The following is a 6,318-nucleotide window of genomic DNA, read 5'->3' as shown; positions in this document are numbered from 1 at the left end:
CACGGTATATGAATAGGCCAACCGTCAACTTAATTGACTTAGTCTCTAGCTTTGAAAATATTAAATTATCAGAAGAAGAAGAAGTCAAAATGAACGAAACCCAGCTTACACAGATAGTGAACGCGGCGGTCACTGCTGCTTTAGGGGTGCAGAGGCGGGAGTTTGAGAATAGGTTTAAGGTCATGCAGGACCAAATTGATAACTTATCCCAAAAACCCACTATAACGACTTACGAAAAAGTTAAGATAGTAGCGGGTAGAACCTGCGAAGAATCGCTGGACGTTGTAAAGTCTCTACCCGAATTTTCCGGTCAAACCGAAGGTTATGTGTCCTGGCGTGAGGCGGCACATAACGCATATGAGATTTTTAAGGACTACGATAGTAGCTCACGGCACTACCCAGCCGTTACCATTATAAGAAATAAAATTCGAGGCGCTTCCGATGCGCTTTTATCGTCGTTTAGCACTGCCTTAAATGTTAACGCTATTATAGCCCGCTTAGATTTCACTTACTCCGATAAGCGGCCGATTTACTTAGTTGAGCAGGAATTGTCGACGTTGAGGCAGGTCTCTTCGGCTGTGCTCGAATTTTATGATGAGGTTGAGAAAAATCTCTCCTTACTTGCTAATAAAACCAAAATGTCTCATGAAGAAAGTATTGCAGGCGCAATTAACGAGAAAAATAGGGCCAACGAAGCCCGTTTGCGATATTCTCTTCGCATCGCAACCTAGTGACTTGCCATCCGCCCTGGCACTCGCTCAGGAAGTCGAATTTTTTAGAGGTAAATCCCTCCTGCCCTGGATTTCTAAGTCACTAGGTGGGCGGGAGGTAAAGTTTCTTGTCGACACGGGGGCCTCCAAAAACTACACCAGGCCTCTAGAAGGCCTAAAAGGAGTCAAGCCTTTTGATAAGGAATTCACGGTGAAATCCATTCATGGATTCACCAATATTGGAAAAAAAAATGCATGGTACACTTGTTTGGAGTGGTATCTGAATTTTTCGTCCTGCCAAATCTAACTCTCTTTGATGGAATAGTAGGTTTGGACTTGTTGAACAAGGTTCAAGCAAATATTAATTTGAAAAACAAAATTATCGAGTACAACTCTGGTAAGGAAATTATTCATCTTCTCCAGGGTCAAGATGTTAGTCATCTTCAGCTCCATACCAAGTCAGTCCCGGTGAGCATAAAAGGGGAATTTAATGGTATGTTAGAGCGCGTTTCAGAAGTTTTTGCTGACCCAAACGAGAAACTACCATACAACACTAATATTGTGGCCACTTACGCAAATATCTACCCATACCCAATGGGAGTCGCTGATTTTGTAAAAACAGAAATAGAGGATCTCCTCCARAATGATATTATCCGACGTTCGCGGTCGCCATACAACAATCTCATTTGGGTGGTAGATAAAAAGGGTTTCGATGAGAACGGAGTTAAAAGGAAAGATTAGTAATTGATTTCGGAAAATTTAACGAGGAAACCATTGAAGACTCATATCCCATACCAAACGTAAGGGTAATATTATCAAACTTGGGGAAAAGCCCAGCTCTTCACAACCTTGGACCTTAAGTCGGGGTTTCGTAAAATTGAGCTCGCCGAACGTGCTCGTGAAAAAACCGCTTTCTCTGTGTGTAATGGGAAGTATGAATTCTTCCGTCTTCCCTTTGGTCTTAAGAATGCACCTGGCATTTTTCAGAGGGCAATATACGACGTTCTTAGGGCAGGTACTGCTTTGTTTATATTGATGATGTGATCATTTTCTCACAAAATAAGGAAGACCACTTGAAACACGTAGAGGCTATTTTAGTGAGTTTGCTTGAAGCAAAGGGTTTCTGTTGAGAAATCAAAATTTTTTAAGGCAGAACTTGAATAGATCGGATTTCTAATATCAAAATGAGGAGTAAAAACATGCCCGCAGAAAATTGAAGCAATCCAAAACTTCCCACAGCCAACAACATTGAGAGGTGTTAGGTCCTTTTTAGGAATGGCTRGGTATTACAGATGCTTCGTTCGTGACTATGCAAAAATTGCTAAACCAATAACTAGTATCCTTAGGGGCGAATTTGGTAAAGTGTCGGTCTCTCAATCAAAAAAAAAAAAATTTAAATATTATTTGACCAGGAGCAAGTAAATACATTTAATAAATTGAAGAGTATACTAACATCAGAAGATGTTATGTTAGCCTATCCGAACTTTAGGCTTTCGACCTAGCCGCTGATGCTTCTTCACACGCCCTAGGTGCGGTCCTTTCTCAAAGGGGGAGACCGATTACAATGATTTACAGAACCCTTGACAAAAAAACCCTTGACCCTTAAACAAACCAGCGAGAGCTTCTGGCAATCGTATGGGCTCTTAAAACCCTTACACATTATTTGTACGGCGTTAGGGAATTAAACATTAACACAGATCATCAACCCCTAACCTTCGCGGTGTCTGATCGTAACCCGAATCCAAAAATAAAGCGATGGAAAGATTTCATTGAAGGATATAATGCCAAACTGCACTATAAACCAGGAAAAGATAATTTAGTAGCTGATGCTTTATCACGCCAGTTTATAAACGCACTAGATCCAGAACCTGAATCGGATGCTGCCACTATTCATGGCGAACAGTCTCTTACTTATACGGTGGAAACAGTTTCAAAACCAGTAAATGTCTATAAAAACCAACTAATTTTGGAATCTGGCTTACATCCGGTCAAAAAGACATTTGTTATTTTTCGAAATAAGTTACGCCATTTCTCACGTTTCCTGATAATGAGAGTTTGTTTAAAATGCTATCAGAAGTGGTAAAATCCGACGTGGTCAACGGCATTCACTGTGAGCTAGCTCTGCTGGCGCAAACCCAATACTGGCTAGGGAGTACTTTCCCAAATACACGATTCCATCACACAACTAAATTTGTCATCATGTTGTGCCTCTCAGGAAAATGTTAAACAAATTCTTGAAGATTATTTTCTTCCGAGAATGGAGAAAAAAGCTAAGGAGGTGGCGTCGAATTGTAAAGTCTGCATTAAAGCTAAATATGTCAGACATCCAGTAAAGCATCCCATAGGAAAAGCACCCATTCCATCTTTTCCCGGTGCATTTCTCCATATTGACATATTCTACACTAATGCCACATATTTCCTTACTTGTGTGGACAAGCTATCCAAGTTTGCAGTAGTGCAACCAATCCCTTCACGAACCCTTCACGAATCCTTCACGAATCGTTATTAAGCCGCGTATTCTGAAACTGGTCAATATGTTCGCAGGAACCAAAATTATTTTCTGCGATAATGAAAAATCATTAAACTCAAATACAAGAAGATCATGCCTTAGAGACCTTTCGACATTGAAAATGCTCCTCCTCTGCATATTACCTCTAATGGGCAGGTGGAGAGATTTCATAGCACTATGGGGGAAATAACTAGATGCCTTAAACTAGAAAAAGGAATTGAAGATACTGTGGACTTAATTTTACTGGCCAAAATTCAATACAATAAGAGCATTCACTCCGTAACTGGCGAAAAACCCTTGGATATTTTTCATTCCCGGGTAGGTGGGACAGAAGCAAAAAATAAAGTAGAAAAGGCTCAACAAGCAATGTTAAGGACTCATAACAAAAAAGGATTGACAACGACGTCAATAATTCTCATTGTAATAATAATTATCGCCGTGCTTTTTTCCATAATTACATTCTATAAAAAGATGAAGCGACAGGCTGCAATAGTAAGAGTAGTAGAAAACATCACTCAGGTATCAAGAGAAAGGTCCGAGGACGTCTTTCACTTAGGAGGGGAGGAGTTATCACGCGACGCAAGAATGTAATTGAAAGAGCCCCAAAATATTGCGCATGGCCTGAGTTAGCAACAAGTAGCGCACTCAGAATCATGAACGGAAATAACAAGTTTTAAGTTGCATCCAAAAGTTGCGCGTGGACTGAGTCAGCCATTATACGTTCTCACGTCTGCCAATACCATCAGCATATATTCGTTTTCAAATACCAGCTCGCAACAACACTACTACTGCTACGCAGCAACGGCGGCAGCAACAGCAACAGATAGCTTGAGGGTAGTTTATAATTAGAATAATTTCAGTTTAAGGTTTGGTTCTCTTCGAGCTGGACGCGCTCCACTCGAATGCTTGAAATAAAGTCAATAAAAATAAAATTGGCATTTTGAATAATTTATACACACGAAGGCGCAACATGGTTAAGTATGTACTTGAATCTCCTGTAAACTGTTGAATATTTGATATATAATATAAAATAATACAAAGTGAAATTATATGTTTAGAGGTAATGAAATATTGTTTAGAATATTATTTTAGGAGTTGAACTTTGAAGAAAATAATAAGATATCGTAGTCCTACAATGTTCATGAAATATTTTTAATTTTTCCAAAAAATTGTATAAAGGAACAAAGGGTTACTAATATTTTAACGGATTTCTCGATAAATTGTATACCTTGAGACTCGCTGTCTGATTAACAAATTAACAAAAAAATTATTATTAATTATTAATTATTAACGGATTTCACCAACACTTACATGAGAGGGTTGAAAATAGCAGAATTGTGCATTTTCAGTGTTAAATTACAAAAGTGATGCTAATTTCAATCAGAGGTAAAGAGATGTCCAACTCATCTCTCATTTTTAGTGAGAAAACAATTGCTAATTGAGGTTTAGACGATTAGCAAATAGAAAAGAGAGACCAGATTAAAATTCCGCCAAATTATTATTCGAATGTAGACATTTTTAATTTTTTTGTCCCCATTTGTAACTGCCATTAGTTCGAAGATAAAATAGTAATTTTGCATATCGGATAATAGTGTAATTCAAATGAGGTTCGGTGTATTTTTAGGGGTGATGATGTTAAGAATAAGTTTTCGATAACAGCAAAAAATGTTAGTCAAAAAAATTATTTAAAGTAACGACTTATCATTGAATATTTATGATAGTTTATGATAGTTATAAAAAAATCGAACTTTTAAATATTCAATGGGCTTATTAAAATAAAATTTAATTTTTTATGTACTCTTTGCACTATTATTATTATTGTATATATTTATATATTTAAAACGTTTAGGTGTTTTTGAAGATCTCAATGAAAAAACACTTAAACACGGACCTTAATTTAATTATTGAGCCAATATTTAGCGCCTTTAATTCTTTTATTGAAAATATCATTGAAATAGGCGTAGAAGATTTTGTTCCCCAAATGGAAGGGTCTGCCTCAAATACAAACGGTGCATCGAGGCTGCTACTTCCCCTTTAAGAAAGTTAAGACAGCGATATAATTTTAGAACCTCTGGCACTTTTTGAGGAGGAACTATGAAAGAGTAGTGAAAAAACCGCGCAAACAGGTAGGGGTATGACAGCAGGGACAGATAGAAAAAAAAATGCTGGAAGAGAATAGGATTTTGAATATATAAATAGATGAAAAGACAAGTTTAAAATCTTAGTTGGTCGAAATGCACCTGAATTAGAAAGATGGAGGAAAATGTTAAGTAGTAGTCCATCTAAGGAAAAATCAGATCCTCTTGAGATGGTTTGCAGCAAAGCTTCTCCTCAGTTAGATGCTTGTATTAAGTTTTTTGTAGTAAAGCCAAAATCACGGTCGGCGATATGATACTGGGTGGCTGATGATTTTTGCTACATTAAGAAACTCAAATAATTTTTTTTTCAGTATATGGAATTCATTTTACTTTTATTTAGTTTTAAAAATAATGGAATATAAATACCCCCCCCCCCCTGCTCGTTGATGCATGTGCGCCATCTGACCAAAAAGTTGTTCATTACTGCTTGGAGAGTTGAGACAGGAATAGCCGCAATTGTTTCTCGAATAGATTGCCTTAGTTCATTCAAACTTGTTGGTTTTGCTTTGTAGACTTCCTGTTTGCAATAACCCCACAAGAAAAAGTCAGATGCAGTAAGGTCAGGAGACTTGGGTGGCCAACGGAATGTGGAGTTTTTGGATATCAGCTTATTGCGAAATTTTCGTCGCAATTCTGTCATAACAGGTTGGGCTATGTGAGGARCTGCACCATCTTGCTGAAACCACACAGAGTTGAAAGAAATTATCAATCGGCGTAATTCTGGATAGAAAAACTCTCTCAACATGCTCAAGTAACGGTCGCCAGTAACCGTAACGGTGTGACTGTTTTCTTCGAAGAAGTGTTGCCCGACAATACAGCGTGATGAAAATGCACACCACACTGTGACATGAAGTGGATGCAATTCCGTCTCATGGAGTATCTGTGGGTTGGAAGCACTCCATATTCGAMAATTTKRTTTGTTTATGTTGCCGTTTAAATCGAAATGGGCCTCGCCAGACAT

This window comes from Bactrocera latifrons, unplaced genomic scaffold, assembly GCF_001853355.1.
Source record: "Bactrocera latifrons isolate USDA-ARS-PBARC rearing strain unplaced genomic scaffold, ASM185335v1 scaffold_1195, whole genome shotgun sequence".
Taxonomy (NCBI): domain Eukaryota; kingdom Metazoa; phylum Arthropoda; class Insecta; order Diptera; family Tephritidae; genus Bactrocera; species Bactrocera latifrons.
The sequence above is the reverse complement of the archived record's forward strand: the minus strand, read 5'-3'. Positions refer to the sequence as shown.